Source organism: Oreochromis niloticus, linkage group LG12 (assembly GCF_001858045.2).
Source record: "Oreochromis niloticus isolate F11D_XX linkage group LG12, O_niloticus_UMD_NMBU, whole genome shotgun sequence".
In the NCBI taxonomy this organism is placed as follows: domain Eukaryota; kingdom Metazoa; phylum Chordata; class Actinopteri; order Cichliformes; family Cichlidae; genus Oreochromis; species Oreochromis niloticus.
The window spans coordinates 31,466,870-31,490,510 of NC_031977.2; the positions used below are offsets into that span (position 1 = coordinate 31,466,870).

Genomic DNA, 23,641 nt, shown 5'->3' on the forward strand with positions numbered 1-23,641 from the left:
ACCCTCCACACGACTCAGACCACACAGAGTTCTTGTTGTGGGTTTTTTTTTTAATTGCGCTTGCACAGAGTTTTCGGTTTGCCACCAACGTTCTGTTTAACTGTTCAGCTTTCCAGCTAACTTCCCTCTCCCGACACCACCATCCGGTGTCAATGAAAAGGAGACCTGATTACTACAAATGAGCTGCAGCTGTCCCATCAGCCTCCCTGGCACTGCCCCTCGAGCCTGCTGCACCACCCCTCCCCTGCTGCAGAGCCAAAGATCACACCTCTGCCACAAGGTGTGGCTGATACAATTTGACCTGCAAGGCTACTTCTTTGTATCAGAGCGAGCAGGGAAGACACCTGGACATCGAGGCAGTTGGCCTGGGCGAGTCCCCTCACCCACATCGGCTCCAGAACAACTCTGCATTATCTACTGGGTAAGACCCATAGGATCTGGGCTTAGGACTTTTTAATCAGAGCTGAAATAGTCTTCCTGTTCAGGGGTTCTGTGGGCCCTGCAGACCAACACTGTACAATTTAAAAGTAATCAAACTGACCAAGACTGCTATTTCTCTTTAATATATAATTTAAATTGGGCCTAAATTCCCCCATAAAGACTCGCTCTGACAATTTCAAAGTTTTCTCAGATCATTCTGGGAATGAGCCGCTGTAATAAATGGGTTTTGTTCACTGATTCTGTAACAGAATCCAGATGAATGAGTTTTTTAAAAAAAATTTCACATTCCATTGGTTTGTGACGAGCTATACAAATGGAAAACTAACTGCATCAACTCTTTTCTGGGAACTGCTATTTTTTGGCTGTTCTCTTTTAGCTGTATTTTTGGGGAATTTCAGATTGCTGCCAGTAGGCATCCAGTCTGGATAACTCATTTGTAACATTTTCAAGAAAACCAGATAGTGCTTGATAAAAAGCTTGCATCTGTTTCTTTGTGTTGTTCAGACAAAGAATTATGGCATTTTATGGCAAGGAAATGAAAGAAAATTTAATGTCCTGAATATAATCCAAACTTTAGCCATTCAAACCAAAAACTCCCTACATGTATCAATAGTCTTAGATCTGTTTGGAGAAGTGTGTTTTTGTTGGATTGCATCTACCAGTTTAAGTGATCTGATGTGGTTTCTGGCATCAAGTCCATCTACCTGTGAAGAAATATTTAGAAAAGACCACTATGGAAAATAACTTTTAGCACATTTAAAACATCAACGGTTGACCAAGCCGCTGTACATTTAAGACAATCAAAAGGGATAAAAACATAGGAAGACATGATAGAATTTAAGAAAAAGAAGCACAAAATGAGAAGATTTGAGTAAGAAATAAGACAAATAAAAGTAGCACAAACTCATTCTGATTTAAAAGCCAACGAATAAAAGTGGGTTTTCAGACGGGTAATAATTTATAAAATAATGACAGTTTCTTGGTAGCTTGCATAAGAGTTGAAGAACATTCCTGGAGATAATGCCAATTCAGAATTTTGTTCCAGCAAGTCTTCATTCCCTACAAATATGTGAAAGCAACTGGCCACAATATATGCCACAAACATTTAGCACCACAAAGTGAGACTGGTTTCACTCTTCACTCATCACATATGCTTGTTCAGTACTCCTTGGTGATTAAATATGAAGCACTTTAAATTATCTTTAAGGGTTTTTTTTCAGTTGGCAGTGACATGGCTCTGTTTAGTCCAGTTCACCGTCTTTGCCTAAACCAAATAGATGGATGAAATAACTGAAAGTGTACACAAATGCAGGTTGTTTTTTATGAGTTTTATTTGCCTTTGCAAAGGAGTCAAATAACAGTACAGTCAACGTTTGCATGTTTTCTGATGAAGGTGAATTGTAAATATAGAATATTTATAGAGACAACTCAGTTTCAGCTTTATCAGTTTCCGCCTTACGTGTCATATGCAAGTTAGCACAGGGTCAACATTGCAATGAAATGTGTTTGATGAACAGAACACAAGTCTCTCAGCCGTATAAGAACAGTATAACAACTGACTATATATATGTATATATATATATATATAGTGAGAGAGAGAGAGAGAGATATGCAATGTAATTGCACATAAGTGTCAGGAGTGAGCAGCAGTACATATATAGGAGCAGTACAAGATTAAAAAGGGGCAATTAGTGCAGTATTGCACTAATGAGTATGAGTTTTTATTTTTTATTTTAATACTGATAAAGTGAGTGAACAGTGCAGAGTGTAGAAGGTACTTGAGCAACTGTAGGACAGCTTCTGTGTGCATCCTATGAAGTGTGGTGTGTGTTTAAGCGTTGTAGTTGAGGTGTCGTATGGCTTGGTGGTAAAAACTGTAGACTTGTAGTCCGAACAGACAGACTCCTGTAACGTCTGCCATATGGTAACAAGGAGAACAGCTGGCATGCTGGGTGGCTGTGGTCCTTAATGATGCTGTGTGCTTTATGGAGGCACCGCTGGAAATAAATGTCCTGAATGGCAGGAAGCCTCATGCCTGCGATGTGCTCTGCTGCCTTCACCACTCTGTAGTGATTTCCAGCTGCTAGCAGAGCAGCTCCCATACCAGGCTGTAATGCAGCCCGTCAGCAAGCTCTCAATCGCACTCCTGTAGAACTTTGACATGATGTTGGCATTCATGCCAAACTTCCTCAGCATCCTCAGGAAGTACAGTCGCTGGCGAGCTTTCTTGATAGCAGTGTCTGTGTGAAGGGTCCAGGAGAGAAAACGCTACGTCCAGATGAACAGAATCAACTTTTGGAGAGTGCTACAGGAGTTACCCTCTTATAAGCAACATTTAGAGACATGAAATCTACCTTTTCACTGTGTGTTTTTTTTTTTAAATTTACCAGATTTGTTTCCAATACTCAAAAATGCCTAGCATTAACTAACATTGTCACTGCAAATCTAGATAGTCTTTTACTACAGTTTAAATAAATGTTTAGGACCTGGTACTTAATTTAATTTCTCCCTGGGACTATTGTGTTTACTTAGCCCTGTAAGGACTAATTGCTAGATGCGAACATGATTTTGTGAACATGAACAATAATATTTCTGTCTTTATTTATTTAACCTTTTTTTAAACCCAAAAGATATAGCAATATATTTCTGATCTTCTTGATTATATAGTGGAGATGGTCTGTGGTCCTAAAGGTAAGCCCTCTTCCTCTCAACTATGCAAGATGTAGCAGTTGGAAGTGCATTTTTCCCAGATGGTCCGTGACTTCCCCCGCAGTCAGCCGTGGGATCCCACGACCAGTGTTGGTCAAGTTACTTGAAAAAAGTAATCAGTTACTAATTACTGATTACTTCCCCGAAAAAGTAATCCCGTTACTTTACTGATTACTTATTTTCAAAAGTAATTAATTACTTAGTTACTTAGTTACTTTTTAAAAACACGATTTACAACCTGAATAGGTGATAAAGCGATAGATCTTTCAGCCCAATTCTACTTTTTCTGCATAATCCATCATACAAAATGTAATCAAATGGAAATGTCTCTTTTTAAAACTTTAAACTTTAAATCTTTTAACATTATGCATCAAGCAAAAACTTAATTATATGCAACATTCTCTGACTGGAAGAAATTTGTTTAACATTTAAACCTATTTTCTGCACATTCCAGCACATAAAATAAAATATTTTTTTGTATTTACACTCACTCTTTCAAATAGATGAAAGTAAAACACAGCAGAAAATAAATAAAATCAAAGACTAGCGGTCCTGTTGCTCTATTTTCACCTATAAAGCAGGAGTGGGTTAGGCGGAGGTTTACCCTGGTGCAGGTGTGCCGCAGCGGTCAGTGGAAGAATCCGCGAGTTTCTCTGTGAGTTTCACATTACGTCGTAGGGCACTCGCTGCTTGCTTAGAAGTGTAGGGGTTTTTTTCGCTGTAAAAAGAAGTTTTCTTCCCACGCACAACAGACGCTAATGCTTTTGTCACTTTTTATGGAATCAAACTCAAAATAAGGTCAGTACTTCCACGCTTTGAACGCTGCATGCTATACTCTCTCCTGCACTTTATATATTATGATCTGCACACAGCTGTTGTCACTAACATCGCACTCGCTTATGTCACTGTCATGAGACATTCTCGCAAAAAATCACGGTTTTAGTAACGCAGTAACGCAGCGTTCCTATGTGAAAGTAACGGTAATCTAATTACCGTTTTTGCAATAGTAATCCCTTACATTACTCGTTACTTGAAAAAGGTAATCAGATTACAGTAACGCGTTACTGCCCATCTCTGCCCACGACTTCCAACAACAAATTCTTGTGAAAATCTGAAATAAATCGAGGTGCACACATAGATTGACTTTATGAGTTGTATTTGTCTTTGCAAAGGGATAAAGCAACAATAACAAAGTTATCGACCAGCTAGATAACATTCAGAACACAGTGAGCTAAAGATCAGTCATACATCAGCATGTGGTCTGTCTGAAAGATTGCATGGAAAGAGAAAAAGACAACACCAAGCCTTTCTTTTAGTAAGATTAGCCTTACTGAGATGGAGAAACGGAATTTTAAAAATTGAATGACCGTGTCTAATCAGATCAAGTAGTTGGATACCAAACCTCACAAAGCAGGAATAAACCAGCAAAAACCAACATTTGTTTAACTAAACCAACGAATGGAAGGAATGCAGAGGAACTACTGAAGGATCTGGATTTGTGACATTGGCAATTCTGAAAACTGGTTTTATCGTTTTGTAAGGGAGTATTTCTACATTTAATCTTTGATCTTTTAATAGGTTTACTATCCTGCGCAAATTTGCGTAACTTCCCTAAACCCAATACCCCCTAGAATTACTGGCTTTTTTATTTTCTGGTGCAAGTCCCGAGGTGTTAATCACCCCTGCTGAGATTTTCACAGGTCGTCAGCTTGTTTCTCCTCCAGCTTTTGTTGCGCAAACCACCCATTATCCTTGAGGCCTGGCACATTTGCATTTGCTCACTCAGAGTTGCTCAGATCCAAGTCAGGCCAAACCTCTGTGTTACAACTTTCAGAAATGCCTGCCGTACATTGACTGACCTGCAAATATAAAAGACACACATTCACACCTTCCTTGACTCTCAGCACAGATCTTCCATTGTTCCATTGTGACTGTGTATGTGAGGAAGTGGCATTGCTTGACTACAGCATAGTGCTGTGCATAAAAGCAGACTGTGCTAAGAGTTTCATTCCAGGGGAACACATGACCATAGATGAACAGCTGTTCCCTACCAAGGTTCGTTGTCCATTCACACAGTATATTGCAAAAAAGCCAGACAAATTTGGGATCAAGTTCTGGATGGCCACGGATTTGGACACCAAATATGTCTGCAGTGCATCTCCTTACTTGGGAAAAGACCCCAGTCGTCAGAAGGGAGAGAGGCTGGCAGAGAACGTGGTCATGAAACTGATGGAGCCGTTTTTGGATGATGGGAGAAATGTCACAACGGACAATTTCTTTACTTCACTGTCACTGTCGCACAGACTGCTGCAGCGCAAAACAACGTTACTGGGCACGGCGAATAAAGTCCGGCGTGAACTTCCTCAACTTGCAAAAGATACTGCAAAGCGAGAGGTATTCTCCACTTCAGTGCTTAGAAGTGGCAGTGTCTCCTTGACAATTTATGCACCTAAAAAAAACAAGACTTCGTGCTACTTTGATCTTGCCCTCTAGCCTCCTTCTCCATGGAGGGTACTGCCCCTTGTGGCTGTTCAACTTGTAGCCAAGCATCAAACTGATCACTGCTGCCGTAGTGTAGATCAGCTTGTTAGTGTCGGTAATCGTGGTTGTAGGTATCATCCGTAGTGCTGCATTAACATCATCTAGCAGACCTTCTGAGGGTACTTCACGTAATCTTGGTAACCGGCTAGGGGGGGTCCAGGTTTCAAGCTTGGCCATGATCCTATCTTTCAGGTCAGTTCCTCTCGCACTCAACGATCCTTCTCCTATCGCACTTGGGGCTATGTACCCAATCTCGGGTGGGGGTGATGATATCTCCCCCCTGACCTGGCGTCCTGACTCCTCCTTGCCGTAGCATTTATGTTGTACCTCGTCAATCTCTAGCTGTGAGAGCAGTCCCTTCTTTCGAATGTTGGAACACTGAGCTACTAGTTGTTTCGCCGTCATTGTGGATGTTGGGTATCGAAGAATCCATAGGTCCCTCATCCTATTCATGTAACCCCTTCCGCCAGGGTTACTTGCGTAGTAGCATTCCAACAACGCCCTGTTTTCGTCTCTTGCCCACCGATGCCTTCTTGTTCCAGTAGCCCACTTGTCGTCAGGGTGCCCTGGTTCCTCAACACCTGACGCGGACCTTGTTGATCCGGGCGACGTCCGAGCCGGCATGCCTTCATATTTATCTGTCTCGCCCATATATATATATATATATATATATATATATATATATATATATATATATATATATATAAAAAAATATATGTACAACTCTGTGTATATATGTTTATGGACAGGCATGCATGTAAATCTAGTAGTAGGGACTTGCACCAGGGAAAAAAGGCTCAGTACCGTAATTCTAGTGTTAATCTTCTAGCCTATTAGTGCTGGGTGGCATGCCAAATGTACTTGAATACTGATCATAATTTCATAATTTATATAAGTTTTTCAAAAAGCTTCTCCCTTCACAGTAACTGTAAACCAGGTGAGGAAAAATATAATCCTGAATAGTCACTTTATCTAAACACTGTGGCAACAAAAGACACTGATTCATGTGATCTAAAAGCATAATGACGGTCCTGTTCTGGAGGTACTATATAGCCCTGCGTCATGCAAAGCTTGATCAAATATTATTGGCTTTGTATAATTGATTGGTGGTTTTGTAGTTTATTTCTGTTTTTTTCTAATTGCTTTAAAATATGTTTATATAGCAATACCAATGGAAAATACTATGCATGAATAACATTTTGATTAACTGTTATCTTAAATACAGCGATGTAAACCATTGATAGATACCTAGAACTTAAAAAGTAAAATTCCTATAATTAATTCACTCAGTGTTTTATCTCAGTTCGACTGTTTTAAAACATGTGCACACCAGTCCCAGATATCCAGATGCATTCATTTTTGGCATGTTTTTTAATACCCTGACTGACGGCAGGCTTAGACCGACTGAGCAGCATGTCCACACTAGTTGAGTCACAACTTGGTTCATAACCTTTACTGCATATCAGTAAATGACAGATAAATGTCCTCATTACAAGTAATAAAAAAGAGTGATAAATTAAGTGTGAAATGTGTCCGCACCCTTCAGAAGGACGCATGAGTTTCCTCACAGCAAACTGTTCTGATTATAGTCCTCTCTGAGGCCCTTCTTTGTCAGGCCCACATGCTCTGTGGGTGGATGAGTGAGATAAAGCAATTCACATCCAGAGTAAAGTAAGGTCTGTATTGGTCAGTGTGGCAAGCAGTGTAACATGTAATCTTAAGGTTGATGGAAGAACAGTACATAATTGGATTTGGCTTGGATTAAGGCCCTTTTTTCACTTCACAGCAGTGTTTTGTCCAAGGAATTGCACTTGTGGCATGAGGAACTTTCCTGTTTACTTACTGTGGTTTGTCACAGCTGAAAGTTTATAAGGGTGCCAGCTTTCAAACAACATCTATCCAGTCCCCTGTTGTTTGTTTAAATGTGTGCCAGACGTTTAGTGCTCGATTTTCATTTAAGGGCTAATATGCAAAAAAAAAAAAAAAAAAGGTACAAAAGAAACAAATGTTTCTGGAGGTAATTCAATTCACTTTCTGTTCAGTTCAGTTTTATTTATACAGCACCAAATCACAACAACAACAGTCGCCTCAAGGTAGCACTGAGGTGTGGAGCTCTGCCATTACCCGCAAACTTCTTGCACTTGTGCAATCCACATGCAGTCTGTTAGGATAAAATCAATGATTTTACAGCAAAGTGCAGCTTTTAAACAAGAAGGATCAAAGCCAGGGTGTTTTTAATTGATGTCGGGGTGGAAATAACACCTTCAAAGAACGCTTATCTTTTTTTCAAGTGATAAGCACTACAGCGACTGGGAATCATGGCACTATAACAGGATTGGCTGCAATCAGTCTAATAAAAGTAAATGTAAAATAATAAATAAATAAAAACATGTTATCAAAAGTTGAGTCCTAATTTTAAAAGAGACAACCTACAGAAAGTAAAATTCTTGATGAGTCAAACTCAGAAGAGTAATATTTAACTGTGTGTTGCTTCACACTGTCTCATCTGGTTCCTGCAGGGTGACTTTTATCTTTAAACCTTCGTGTTAAGCTGAGGCATTGTGCAATAGCTTTATTAGCTTCATTTAGTTACGCTGTTACATGTTATCACCATCATAAAGTCTGATTTAAAAATAAAATGTTATAGCTTGTATATCATAGATGAATGCAGCTGCCACCACATAATGTTCTGGTAGTTTTTTTCTTCAAAATTATGCAGTTTAGAGTCTCATTGCACGCTGAAATGAAAGCATAGTACAAATAAGCAGTTGGAGTTAAAAAGAAATCATGGACTCAATTTATAGACAAGATGTATTTGAACCTTTTGACTCATCAAAGTAGCCACTTCACTTTTGGCAGACATAACAGCCCAGGACACCCGTGGAATTCTCCCTACAATAGAAATCAAATATTCTTCAGAAAGTTCTTCCCATATGTGTTGCAGAAGTTCCCATAAATGTATGACACTTGTAAGTTTCTTTGCTTTCACTCTTCTGTCCTGTTCATCCTAAACCTGGAGGCTGTGCTGCCACTCCATGTGGCATCTTTTTTCCTGAGGTAGTTCTGGCATAGCTTTGACTTATGTTTTGGGTCATTATCTTGCTGCAGGATGAACCCCTGACCAACTACATGTATACCAGAGGGTATTGTATGGCACTGCAAATGCTGTGGTAGCAGTTTTGGTTCGGGGTGCCTCTCACCCTGTACAAGTCACTGACCCTGGATCCAGCAAAACAGCCCCAGACCATCACACTTCCTCCTCCATGTTTGACAGTGGATGGCACAAACTGTGGAACCATCCTTTCACCTACTCGACGGTGTACAAAGATCCTGCCTGATTATCCATTTGTATAATTCTGAAATGGACATTTTTCAGTTTTGGGTAACTTTACCTTTTTTTTTTTAAACCTCTGGCAGTTCACCACTTACCACTATACCATTTTAAGCTATTCGTTGGATTTGAATGACTTGAATTAAATAACTGGAAAAATTGGGGTGTTCTAAAACTTTTGACTGGTAGTGTATAGGGCTGCCACAAACGATTATTTTGATAGTCGACTAGTCACCGATTATTTTTGCGACTAGTCGACTAATCAGATCATGCATCCATTGGACGTAAAACGTACAGCTTACTTCACCAGCATCCATCTGCTCTTATATAACCATCATTAGCTTACAGCTTTAAGTGTTTAAGGTATGTGCTAACTAAAAATAAAGACAAGATGGATTTCCTAATTAATAGTGGCCTGCTTGTCTGTGACATAACTGACCACTTACCAGTTTTTACTTTGTGTGACTGTGATTTAAAAAAAATAGATACTAAGATTACGATAGCAAAGCGAACAATAAATGAAGAAGCAATTCATGCCTTCAATTTCGATTTAGCACAACAAGATTGGAGTTCGGTGTATGAAGAGTCAGATGTGGACAAGGCTTATGACAATTTCCTAGATATTTTCACTATGTTGTACAATAAACATTGTCCTGTAAATGAACACAAGATAAAGAAAAAAAAAGATAAAAAGTCCTTGGCTCACAAAAGGAATTATCAATGCTTGCAAAAAGAAAAACAATCTGTATAAACAGTTCATCAAAGTAAAAACAAAAGAAGTGGAACAAAGATATAAAGCATATAGAAATAAATTGACTGATATTATAAGAACGAGTAAACAACTTCTATGTTGTGCCATGCGCTTGTGAAGTGGCTGTTTGGTCTCTCCAATGTAGAGGTCCGGGCATTCCTCGCTGCACTGTACAGCATACACCACGTTCTTGTCTTTGAACAGAGGCGGTGGTTTACGACACCATCTGTCTGCCATCTATAATCCAGTTTTGAGTTCCCTCCCCAGACGCCTTAACGCCCACTCACATCCTGGGCCATCTGACCTCAGGAATTCACATGACAAGGTGGGGCCAGGTTTCACAATGGGCTCACCCGAAACCCTGGCTGATTAGGTCCCACACCCGCTTTCACACCTGGGCACATGTGATTAGAGGATCACCAGGGGGTCCTTTGTCCCTCCTTCGGGGGATACTCCCACTGGGTTTAAATCTGGGACTCTCGGCCATTTGACCTTAGAACTGAAGAAGCTTCTCGGATGAGAGGTGAAACGTCTTCAAGCAACTTAAAGAAGTCCAGACGCTTTTCTTTGCAAACTCCTTTGACTACGATGACCTGGATGACTGAGAACCTTCACAGACATATCCTGAATATTTCATTGATGCAAATGGTGAAAATCACAACATGAGTAACATTGTTGATGGGTTCAATAAATTTTTTATAAATGTTGGCCCTGAACTAGCAGCGGACATCCCGTGTCAAAAAAATGAAAATATCAGTAATATAAAATCAAATCCCTTTTCACTGTTCCTCTCAGCTACAAATGAGCAAGAAGTAATAAATATCACATTAAAATGTAAAAGTAAGTCTTCAATGGATTATCATGACATAAATATGTCTGTAGTCAAACAGGTTATTCTGAATATTGCTAGTCCTTTAACATATGTCTGTAATTTATCATTTCAGTCCGGTTGTTTTCCAAAAAAAAATGAAAATTGTGAAAGTAATACCACTATACAAAAGTAATGACAAACACAGCTTTACCAATTATAGGTCTATTTCTCTACTGCCTCAATTCTCAAAAATTTTAGAAAAACTTTTTAATTCAAGATTAGAAAAATTCCTTGAAAAACATCAAATAATAAATGTTGGTCAGTATGGTTTCAGAACGCAAAGAACCACTTCAATGGCGATAATTGAGGCAGTAGAAGAAATTACTAATGCACTGGATAAAAATAAATATGCAGTTGGTATTTTTGTTGATCTCAAAAAGGCCTTCGACACAATCAATCACTCAATTTTATTGGATAAATTGGAAAGATATGGTATTCGAGGGAAAGCTGGTAACTGGTTAAAAAGTTACCTAACGGGTCGGGAACAATATGTTAGCATAGGGCATTACCATTCAGAGAAACTTGGTATTACATGTGGTGTTCCCCAAGGGTCAGTGTTGGGACCAAAACTTTTCAATGTATACATAAATGATATTTTTGATGTTTCTCAAGTACTTAAACTCGTACTGTTCGCAGATGACACCAACATATTTTTCAGTAGTGATGATTATACTGATCTTGTAATGACCGTAAACAGGGAGCTAAAATTAATAAAAAAAATGGATGGATATAAATAAATTATCATTAAATATAAATAAAACTAAAGCAATGTTTTTTGGTAATTTAAAATATAATATAGAATTACCAATTATCATTGAAGGTGTACCAATTGATAATGTGAGTGAAAACAAATTTTTGGGAGTCGTAATTGATAACAAAATTTCGTGGAAACCCCACGTCAGACACATAAAAACCAAAATTTCCAGAAGCCTCGCAGTTTTGAACAAAGTGAAACCATACCTTGATAAAGATGCACTTCGTACTCTGTACTGTACCCTGGTTCTTCCATATTTCACATATTGTGTGGAAGTGTGGGGAAACACATATAAAAATACAACTAATCCATTAGTCACAGTACAGAAACGAGCACTGCGTATTATTCACAAGGCTGGTTATCTAGATCATACTCACAAACTCTTTCTTCAGGCAAAGTTACTTAAATTCCAGGATCTGGTTAATTACAATACATCCATAATGTTGTATAAAGCCTTTAATAAACTTCTACCTGCAAATTTACAAACTATATTTGAAATTCGAGAAAGGGTTTATAATGTGAGAGGCTTCGGAAAATTCAAATTACTCAGAACTCGAACAACCGGTAAAGGTTTTTGTGTGTCTGTATGTGGTGTGAAAATCTGGAACAGTCTGAGTTTACAACTGAAACAATGCAAAAATATTCATAGATTTAAATTCCTCTACAAACAGTTGGTCTGGTCACAGTATAATCAATGATGGTTTTAGTGTGCTCTGTAATGTCTGTTCTCTTACCATTGCTGGTATGGATTCCAAAAAAAAAAAAAAAGTGTGTGCGTATGTATGTACATGTATGTACATGTGTGTGTAGATATATATGTATGTATGTATATGTATGTGTGTTTGTTACTATGTAATTATTATTGCCTGTTACCTGTGGTAACGCAATTTGTAATTAATATATTCTGTATTCTGTTATGAAGGTTCTATTTGTTGTTTGCGAGCTGCGGTTGAGATGCTTGCATGTGCCCGGGGCTGTTGATGGGTTTGTTTGGTTTGCAACGATGGGCATAGCTGCGGGAAGCTTATTGTTTTTTTGTTGATGAGTGAGTACAGGGGTGGGATTTAATAAGTTTTCTTCGTCCCACTCCTTTTCAGGTAATTTTTGTTTTTTGTTTTGTGCACTTTATGTTCAATATATGTATTTTGTTGTGCCTGAAATGAACAAATTTTAAAAAAATAAATAAATAAAAATGATAGTTTATTAAATTTTAATGACATTTGCAGATTGTTTCAGTGGAGTTTAATAAACTCAGCCGTCTGCTCCTTGCTATCTAAAATATAACAGGACACCGGAGTATATTCTGGAGCATCTCACACTTCTGATAATCAGTTGTCTGCTTGACGTTTATTCAGCTGTGTAAAAACTATAACTTCAATCTCAGCCAAACCGATTTACTCAGGAACAAATAAAATACTAAAAAAAGCCAAACAATATCATTTTTAAGTTATCTAAGTGACTTATATATCATGTTTAACCTGAATAGCGAAAGACGGCGGTGGGTTTGAAAACAATTTGCCGGGAGTCAGGTGTTCTCACCGGCTCTAATGAGCCTTGAACCCCGGCTCGCTATCGAGCTGGTGGGTAACAGACGTCTCCGAAAACGTCGGAGCGCTTTTGAAAATATGTGGTGTCTTGATAGACTGAGCAGATATTTGAGGTTTACACAGCTACATTCTCACCTGAAAATATGTTAAACGTTTATTTTGTGAACCAGAAAAAATAATAAGAGTGATATTAAAACTAACTAGCTGTTGAAAACTGAGCAGGGCCGCGCTATGAATTCTGGGACACAGCTTCTTCTTCTTCGGGGTTTAACGGCAGCTGGCATCCTTGTACATGCAGTGCTGCCATCTTCTGTTTCAGTCCGTTATTACACTCTTAAATACTACTACTTATTCCTGCGTCTTTTGGGATCTTACAAAGCTTCAAACGACGCGTCGACTATTAAATTAGTCGTCGACGATTTTAATAGTCGACGTAATCGTGACTAGTCGACTAATCGTGGCAGCCCTAGTAGTGTATGAATTTGATACGTGGTGATTTTTTAGGATTTAGAAGTGACCATATTCAGACAAGATTGGTAAGTCATTAGTAGTGATGGGAACTTACAAGAATTTAGTGATTCCAATTCCATTATCAATAGCACTTATCAATTTGATTCCTTATCAGTTCTCTTATCCATTCTTATTCTGTGCTCATTGACTCATTGCTCATTGCTTTGAGGGTCCCTACCATCTCTAAGCAGCATATGAAAAACATTACATTTGTGCAAATTAATTGCACGATGTGAGGTCAAATGTTTGTGTTTGTTGGAGGCATTTCCCCCCTCTTTGTTGGCAACAATGTTGGGGTCATAAATGAATTTATTACACATATTGGACAGAACACTGAACACAGTAATGAAGAACGTTACTTAAGTAGTCCCAGAAGACAGTAATTCACTTCACTACTTGTTACATTATTTTAGCATTTCTCCTTAAAATGACCTGAAACACCATCTCATAATTACCATTTAACAATCTATAGGCTACGGTCCAACACACCAACATAAATCCCTATCCTACTGAGGACACACGTATGATCTTTCTCTTAGTATTTAGGTATGCAAACAAAGCCAACAGCACGAAGCAAAAATGAAAACCAGGACAAAGACACTTTAAACCATCACTACAGTGATTCTACTGTGTAATGGATGGGTAGAAACAGCCTGAGCCTGAGTGCTCATCAGTTTGTTACTTGTTGAGGTTCAGGGTCTGGCAGCTAGGCTGAGGTTGCTCTGGGTTCTTATCTAGCTTAGCACTAGCATGCACCAAAGTCAAGTAAGCATGCTGTCTGTGCAGGTGCTTGTAAAGAGCTTAAAGAGCTGAAGCTGTGCTAGTAGTTGTTTTTTCCCTGTTTGCGCATTACCATCACACTTGAATCCTTTTGTGCAGTAGAAATAAAAGTAATCTCCTTATCCATGCTGCAGACTGCACTACTATTTTTCTCCTCCCGTACATGAACTGAAATCTGCTGATTGTACTGTAAGTGGAACCAATAAGTGAGATAAGGGAGTCAGAATAACAATTTCAAAGGATTAAACTACTAGGAATCAGTTCTCAATTCCCATGCCTAGACACTAGTAAGGCTGGTCAGCAAGGTTTCTTTCATAAACTATTTGGCCACAATGCATTGATATAGATACATGCTAAATGGAGCTAAGCAATGTTAAGCTAAATTACTAGAATTTGACTCACCAGAATTAAAGTACAGACTTCTTGGATGGGCTCTTAGCACAGTTAACTGCAGAGGATGCAATATTATTTGTCAAATAATTGCACTAAAATGCTTTAAAAGTAACCAAAATCAGAACCATGTTGAAGACAAAGACTCAGCAGTCACTCACATGAGTGGAGGTGAAGCCTATAGCAGACAGCTACCCAATACAGCTGCATGCAGATTGTGCCAGTTTCAAAGCCACCCTCAACATGTCAAGTTACATGGCGTGTAGGGCCCAGTGCAGGTTGCAGATACCAAACTGTTTTACAATATATAGGTGCAGATGAAAGGTTGCTTCTTGTATATAGTAGAGTGCTGACATCTAAGATCTCATTTTACAGCTTTACAAGAACCATTTAGTGCCTTTAAAACCGTTTATGGCTCCAGACCAGCCAATCAGAATTAGTTGATATTGCTCGTACTCATCTCTTTGTGGACCCGACTGCTATATCTGAGTGCCTATTGTGTGGGTAAATGAAATTGTGGGAAGACATAAATTGAGAGGATAAATCCTAAAAGCTTTAGTTAAACTTTAATTAAAGGTTTCATCTTTTGGACATAACCCATGCAAACACTAGCGGAGCTCCACACAGACGCAGATCCCATTACTGGTGTAATAATGTAATTTCAGGCCCTATAACAAAAGGTTCTCCCACATATGGAATGAATAAAGTATTTTTTATCTTAATTACAGCCTGCAGCAGAGTGTTCACTGATGCTTTCCAATGAATTATTTTTGCTGTAATCCATATGACTCACAAAAACATTTTTTGCACAGTCACTCACCTTCCAGTTAATATTAGGAGGGGAAGTCAAACCATCTAAAAATCACAACATTTATAAACATAAACAACTGACATTTAAACTATGATTTTAAAATTGCTGTCAGGAATTTTAAGATTTAACACTGTAACTGAGGCCTGTGACCTCGGGCGTGTGTTTTCCATTCCTTTCTGCTTAGCGTCGAGTGTGCTGACTTGGCAGTGTAATATTCCAAGTGTTGTGGTTCATCTGAGGACCTGGCGAGATCCAGATGGTTTTATGTTTCCTGGAATGTAAAACCTTAAAGCTGAAAGAGCGCACACTCTCTTTTTACCATTGTCATTGTCCGAATACGTATGAAAGTTTTTGTATACGTCCAGGATTTTTGTCAGGTTTGAATGGCTATAAAACAATAAAAGACAGAAACTGTAAACTCTGCCTTGACTTTTATGGCCATTTTTATGCACTTTGAATTTGTCATATTTGTTTGACAATAAATTTAATTGTGTATGTTTTGTTGTAGGATGTTTGTTATGTTTAAGAGACTGAAAAGTTTCCACTGACAGCTACACAAAAGCACAGTGGCAACACAAGAGAGAGGAAACTGAGCCCAACTGGAATCAAACCCTACGCACTACACTTTGTTATATAAATAACCTCTTACCTAACTGCCCGTGTACAGGACTCCATGAAGAAGAAATGTCTGTTTATTAAAAAATGCATTTATATTTACAGTTGCACGGTTAATGACTGCAGTTATGCACTGTTTTTCCCCAGCATGAGCAAGACAAGAACCTTCAGGAGTAAGTGTTTTGAAATGCATTCATTCTTTTGGATTTGAGTGGATTTATTGAAGTATTAAGCAAGTTACTCTGTAGCTGGACATCACTAAATATTCTCCAAAATTCTGTCACTGTAGACATTTTGGTGGAAAAACAAACAAAATTAACAGCTGCCCAACAGTTTTGCAACAATGTACTTACTAGTCAAAGGAGTTTGCAAAGAAAAGCGTCTGGACTTCTTTGAGTTGCTTGAAGACGTTTCACCTCTCATCCGAGAAGCTTCTTCAGTTCTAAGGTCAAATGGCCGAGAGTCCCAGATTTAAACCCAGTGGGAGTATCCCCCCAAGGAGGGACAAAGGACCCCCTGGTGATCCTCTAATCACATGCGCCAAGGTGTGAAAGCGGGTGTGGTACCTAATCAGCCAGGGTTCCGGGTGAGCCCATTGTGAAACCTGGCCCCACCTTATCATGTGAATTCCTGAGGTCAGATGACCCAGGATGTGAGTGGGCGTTAAGGCGTCTGGGGAGGGAACTCAAAACTGGATTATAGATGGCAGACAGTTGGTGTCGTAAACCACCGCCTCTGTTCAAAGATGGTCGCTCACAGTGGACATAGATGGCCTCTTTCACTCCTCTTTCAAACCATCTGTCCTCTCTGTTTCTCTGATGTAGCCGGTGTATCAGAGAAACTCAGGAGAGTTTTCTCCAAGCACGACATCCCAGTGTACTTCAGACCCAGCAACACACTCAGACACAAACTGGTTCACCTGAAAGACAAAACTCCAAAACACAGACTTAACAACGTGGTGTATGCTGTACAGTGCAGTGAGGAATGCCCGGACCTCTACATCGGAGAGACCAAACAGCCACTTCACAAGCGCATGGCACAACATAGAAGAGCCTCCACAGGACAAGACTCAGCAGTCCATCTGCATCTAAAGGATAAAGGTCACTCTTTCGAGGATGCCAATGTTCACATTTTGGACAGAGAGGACAGATGGTTTGAAAGAGGAGTGAAAGAGGCCATCTATGTCCACTGTGAGCGACCATCTTTGAACAGAGGTGGCGGTTTACGACACCAACTGTCTGCCATCTATAATCCAGTTTTGAGTTCCCTCCCCAGACACCTTAACGCCCACTCACATCCTGGGCCATCTGACCTCAGGAATTCACATGACAAGGTGGGGCCAGGTTTCACAATGGGCTCACCCGAAACCCTGGCTGATTAGGTCCCACACCCGCTTTCACACCTGGGCGCATGTGATTAGAGGATCACCAGGGGGTCCTTTGTCCCTCTTTGGGGGGGATACTCCCACTGGGTTTAAATCTGGGACTCTCGGCCATTTGACCTTAGAACTGAAGAAGCTTCTCGGATGAGAGGTGAAACGTCTTCAAGCAACTCAAAGAAGTCCAGACGCTTTTCTTTGCAAACTCCTTTGACTACGATGACCTGGATGACTGAGAACCTTCACAGACAATGTACTTACTAGTTACACAAATGTAAGAAAATACTCTTTAGCCTAGATATCCACTGTTGACACATGCAAAGAGCATTTGTGGAACATTTTCACATTGAAGGAAAACTACTGCCATGAAAAAAGATCAATTTACTGCCCATGTGACATTGTAATCTTTAAAAAGAAACCCCTAGCCTGATGACGTCTGCTATGCATGTCACATATATACAGACCATTCATGGACCAGAGGCTGCGACACTGTGCCTGTACTACAACCAGGGAAACAGGGAACGAAGCATAAAGGTCCCAGCACTGTACTATGTTGATCCAGATTCGTATTGCAGAGTTTGTGTCTGTTCGTGCAGCTCTTTGGATATGGAAAAAATTGAGGTATTTTTGGGGACCTCTATTTGTTTTCCAAATACTTCCTGCAGGTTCTGCTATGCTCAGTGACACAGTCTGTCCAGATGGAAAGGCGACCTGAACAGGAAAATGAATGACAGCAAAATTCATCATGAAGAGAGAGAAAGTAAGATAATCTCAAGATGAATGAGCACTTTACTCACTTTGGCAAGAACTGCTTAAAGCTAGTAAGATAATAAAGTTCTAAAATAACACAAATGAGAAGCAGAGACATGGCAGCAGGGGCGTTTTTACACTTTATTTTCCACCTTACAAAACAGAAGTTGTTTATCTTTTATGATTCTTGTTTTCTCAAGACAAAATGCAGGAGCGAAGGAAAAAGACCCAACAACAACAACACAAACCAACATTAGACCACATTCCTTGGTGCACCACATATTACTAACGGCAGTAATAACTAAGAACTTTTGCCAGGGTTGTCAAACCTCTAAAAAACCTTGTGTACTGCAGCCACTCTGCATGCTTTTGGCCCCCTTCCTTTCTTATCATGATAAATTCTGCTGCAGTTGTTTCCTTTGTTGACTGCCACAGTCTGGAGTGTGAGACCAGGAAATTCATTTTAGGTGTGTAGCTGTGAACTTTTCCATATAACAAAAACAAGTTTCCCACCAACTTCGGGCGCCACTGTCTCAGATCATATCAGGGGCTAGAAACTCACATTGTACAAAAACCTGACATGTGGTGCTTTTTCCGAATTCTTCAATCTGTTTGTTGTGGTGCCAAGAACAAACTTTTGTCGCCGAGTGTGGCAGGTGAAAGATACAGAGAGTGTATATTGCAATCACAAGGGAACGATGAATACGAAAATCTAAAGAATTGGGATTTGTAATAAATTCTTTTTGAAAACATATGGATGATGTTTGTACAGTTTCTTTGAGATTGGCCAGTAGTCTCATCCCTTTGCACCACCTGTAGTTTACAATATGTAAAAAAAGAGCAAAGTTTTAATCTGTGCTTTTACCACCCAACCCAACCACCAAAGCATTTTTCTCCCTATACCACGAATACAAAATGAGCCAGCCAGACTTTGTAGCTCTAGTTAGTGCAGCTACTTTATCAAAGCACAGCAGGAAGAGAGAGTTCTGCTTGGATTCAGCTAAAGATAAACTGTCTTCCTCTTGGGTTCATAGACAGAGCGGACAGCAGTAAATGTGTGCAGAAGGCTGTTGGCGAACGCCTGCAGGACAAAGAGCACACAGAGGAATAATTAGGGAAGGCTGCTGCAAAGAATGTGATTTCCTGAGATACAAATAGTGAGCCTGCACCATTTTAACACTGGGAACATTTTAAAGGGGACATAAAAAGAAGAACTAAACAAACTAATTTACATACATCTACTTTGCCTCATCTTTGACTTGAGCCAAATCCTGCATGGTGTCACTGAGGCTGAAAAGCCGTCGTCTGTCTTCCTGAGATATGCAGACGTATTTCTGTGGTTGACGCACAGTTTTGAGGCCGTAGTGTTCGCTGCCTCCATAGTTGTGCTTCTGAAACCAGTACTCCACTGAGTCACTATCCAGCTGATCCGGCGGAACCAGCTGTAAACAGATGTAGCAGACGTAGAGATGTAAAAAAGTAACTGATACAAGTCTACATCTGTAGTTTTAGATTGAATGATCGACAGGGAGACAGAGAGAGAGAAAGTGCATTGTTCTATTTGAAGTTCTATTTACCTCAAGGGACTGTTTATTCCATTTTAGGAAATAGTCTTTCCCCGTCAGATTGAATTTAAAAGCTATCCAGTTGTTTGAGGAGTGTTTCTCTATATAGACCGTATCATCATCTAAAAAAACCCAAACAAAATAACATTAACTTTACTTCTTTATTAGTGACACAATAACCGATTTCATGCAATAAATCAGTGCATATATAAAGCTATCAGTGTAAACAATGCTGTTTCCTGTTTTTCGACTGTCAGTTAGACAAATCTGAATGATTTTGCTGTTAAAATTCTTACTAGGTTGGGAGTCAACAGCACACAGCTTGAATCCGTCTCCAAAATCCAAGGCTTTCACCAACCTCCCATCTTTAATCTTCAGAACACGTGAACTCATCCTGTCGTCTCAGAGGCGTTCTGGCACGAGGAGGAGAACGTTAAGACCAGCAGAGATCTTAAATGGGATCGTATCAAACAGTAGGAGATACACAGACCGGTCTCAGTAATTTGACTTAATGGGATTCAATTTTTGTTCCTAGTGCATGAATGCTTTCTGGAAATTATCTTAAGTTCCTTGCAGCTTTGAAGGTTTCCAGCTTGTGACTTATTTCTGTGATTACTGATAAATCCATTTTTAAAAATTAGAGGATAAGAGATTAAAAAGAAAATGCCTTTCTTGAATAAATTTCTTATGGAGAATGAAACAAACAAACAAAAAAGAGCAAAATAAAATATGATGCAGGGGGACCTTTCAGCATAATGATCAATTCTAATTTTGCAAAAACACATAATAGCACTCTTAAATAATAATAATACGTTTAATGTAATATTTATCTACTTATTCAGCTACTTCTGGAGTCTGAGTAGCTAAAATAAGAGATTTTAGCTTTTATTGAATCATTAGCAAGTTGGAGTCTTGAATTATGAAGCCCTGTGTAAACCACAGCTATTTCACGGAGAAAATCGGAAGCACATGACGAATAAACCTTTAGATATTTTTTGCAGCGACTGCTGCAGGCTGCATTCACACCACTGTGGGAGAGTGCAGTGCAAGCCTGCGTTATTTTTAAAACACTTTACTGCTGTTATAAGAGCTAAAGAACGCTGTTGCGCATGCACAAATCAAAGCACCTGTGACTTACCGGCTGTGATGATGTCTGAAGCAGAAGTGCAGCGCGGGCAGTTTGTAACTTTAGACCGCAGTGCCGGAAAGGAGACTTAAATAGGAGGCGAGTAATCTGTGGTTCACTGCGTAAGCTTATGACGTGGGAGATTGCTGAGTGCTGGACGTAGGTTTATCGTTTCTATTATTCTAGACTGGCGACCTGGCCATGGTGTTTTAATAATTAATAATAATACATGTTTTTTTTATTACCTGGCGTGGCTGAATGCTAAAAAAATAAAATACAATAAAAAATAACACAAATAAAAATACTAAAATTATATAAAATAAAAATAAATATATACATATATATGTAGTCTGCTCACCTACCTCAGCTTGAATTTAGAGTGCAATTTTCTGATTTCAGTGTACCCCTCCTTATTGTAATCTCAAATAAGTTCAAGATAAATGTGAACATTCAGAAAACCCAGAACAGGTGAAATAGACAGTAATTTAAAAAAGGAAAAGACTGGTGTTCAGGATGTAACGAATTCCTTCTGATGCAAAATGTTCGTTTAAAGCAAACACAAAAACGCGTTTAACAACTTGAAATGATCCAAAATAGTAGAAGCATGTAGCACTCCCTCTACTGGCCAAAATGGCAAATCGCCTTTTCTGCGTCCAGTGTGACTGTTATGCTTCCAGGTGTGGGAAACTTGTAATAAGAAGCTCGTGACCTTGAAAATGTACATTAATTATATATATTAAGTTAAAGTTAAAAGTGTTGAGCTAAGTTTGCTAATTTATTTGAGGAGTTCTTTGGGGTTCTCAAAGAACATTAAAAGCTTTTCTCTGGCTGCTGAGAAGAGATATTTTACTGTTATTTTATCATTACATCAGAATCATATAATAAGCATTGCATTAAAAGCATTTATTGAAGCTATTGACATTACATTAACGTTTGTATTACAGTGATTGTTATAACCTCATGTTAATCTTCTATTTACAGGTGTTGGTATAATCATATAATCTTTCATTGCAGGTGTAACCATGATCATCTTTATACATATTGCCGCTTGGTGCTTATTATGGAGTTGTGCTCACGTCAGTAAGGGTTAAAAGCTACAGTCAGCGGGATGTCTGGCTGATCTATTGAGGGAAGTGACGTAGAGCGTAGAAGGCCGCACATGCTTACAAAACACATATATCATGTTATTCATCATGATCCTTTATTCATTTATACTCTTTTGATTAAGCTTTGAGTAGTGGCATTTGATTAGAACATTTATTACATGTATGGTTTCAGTTAGGTTATTGCACACATGAAGAGTTGGCCTCTGTCCTTATAGACAGAGTGAATGCTGAGGTCGAGGCACACATACAAGCAGCAGTTAAACTCATGTAGAGGGGAGAGTTCAAACATTTAAATAATAGTTTGCAAAGCCTTGTAGCTGTTTGATTATGCTTGCAGGAGAGACTGTTTGTTCCAGGGGATAAGCAGAGTTAGAAGATTACTGGGAAGGATCTGGCCTCGGGAAGAAGAAGATGTTCTTTTAATGTGTTAAAAGTTGTCAACATTGATTGTATTGTACCTACTTTACGCATGAGGGGGCGTTCCAATACCCTGATGTTCATAAAAACTATTGTTGTGTGGTTTTCGGTGAGAGATCTGGTGCTGTCTGCGTACAGTGTCCCATCTCCCATACGTGTGCATTAAAATCATCGTTTGACTTGACCCGGCCAGACCAGTGTTGTTATTTTGGTTTTCCTCCATGTATCCATCCCCAATATTTTGAACTCGTGACAGTTTGGGGGCTCGTCCTGTGGTATTGGGGTGGAAATTGAATCTGGAGGCTTGGACGGTCCGAGGGGGTCGAACGGACAGGCGCGAGCCAGTGGTCTGAAGTGAGTGGGCAAGCCGGCACATCTAAAAGGTGAGGCACTACCTGTGAATGTCTGTTTTGATTTTGGTGAAAATCTCATGAGAAGTTGAAGTTGAAATAAGAATAATGGAAGTTTTTAAGTGGGTTAGAGTCCCAAGTATTGAGTAAAGTGAATAAGGAAAAGGAAAACAGTGAAAGTGAGTTTGAGTCTCACGTAGAATATAGGTAATTGGTGAAAGTTGACAGTAAGTCTCGATTGAATATAAAGCCGGGCTTGGACACCAATAGAATTGCTGGTGTTTACAAATTAATTAAATTTTCTTTTGTGCCGTTCCCCGCCAACATGATCTCACTTCAGTAATGTTGAGGTCTGGGGAGGCCAATCCATGACGAATACTGCTCCACTGTGTCTCTTTCTATTTAGCTCTACTATACTGGTAGTTTGTTTGGGATTGTTGTCATGGTGTCAAGTTTAACAAGATCCCAAACACCAACGGTTAAAATTAACTAAACCATGACAGAGCCTCCATCATGCTTTAGAGATAACACCTGATTACACTCATCTTTAGCCCACCTCTTGCGCGGTCTGTAATACATTAGTTTTTTCTCTTTTCCGTTTAAAGATTGCTTTCTTCAGAGACACACTTCCACAGAGACCGTTTCTCATGAGGCTTCAGTGAACAGCATGCGATTCATTTGCTAGAAAAAAAGAACCAATGTCCAAAACTTTTAAAAAAATAATTAAAACTATTGCTTAAGACTACTTTAAAGAAAAATTGACAAGAAATTCTGGTTCTTTGGAAGAAAAATGTAGAGAAATGGGGGTACTGTATTACAGTACTGTATACATTTTGAGGGGATTTGATTTTCAAAAGACCTTTACACTTTATACCTTTGTCCTGGTGTTTTACTGCTA

General features: G+C 39.2%; 2 long non-coding RNA genes across 2 annotated transcripts; one reads left to right on the plus strand and one right to left on the minus strand.

Moving 5' to 3' along the window:
• Nucleotides 1-17,668: 17,668 nt before the first annotated feature.
• LOC112841862 (uncharacterized) lies at nucleotides 17,669-18,736 on the plus strand. The gene is made up of 2 exons (XR_003213276.1): nucleotides 17,669-17,963; nucleotides 18,095-18,736. It is a non-coding gene; the product is annotated as an uncharacterized LOC112841862 (long non-coding RNA).
• LOC100694680 (uncharacterized) lies at nucleotides 18,721-21,030 on the minus strand. Its single transcript, XR_002064177.2, has 5 exons — nucleotides 20,883-21,030; nucleotides 20,041-20,157; nucleotides 19,757-19,866; nucleotides 19,416-19,621; nucleotides 18,721-19,260 (listed from the first exon to the last, which is right to left on the minus strand). It is a non-coding gene; the product is annotated as an uncharacterized LOC100694680 (long non-coding RNA).
• Nucleotides 21,031-23,641: the final 2,611 nt, after the last annotated feature.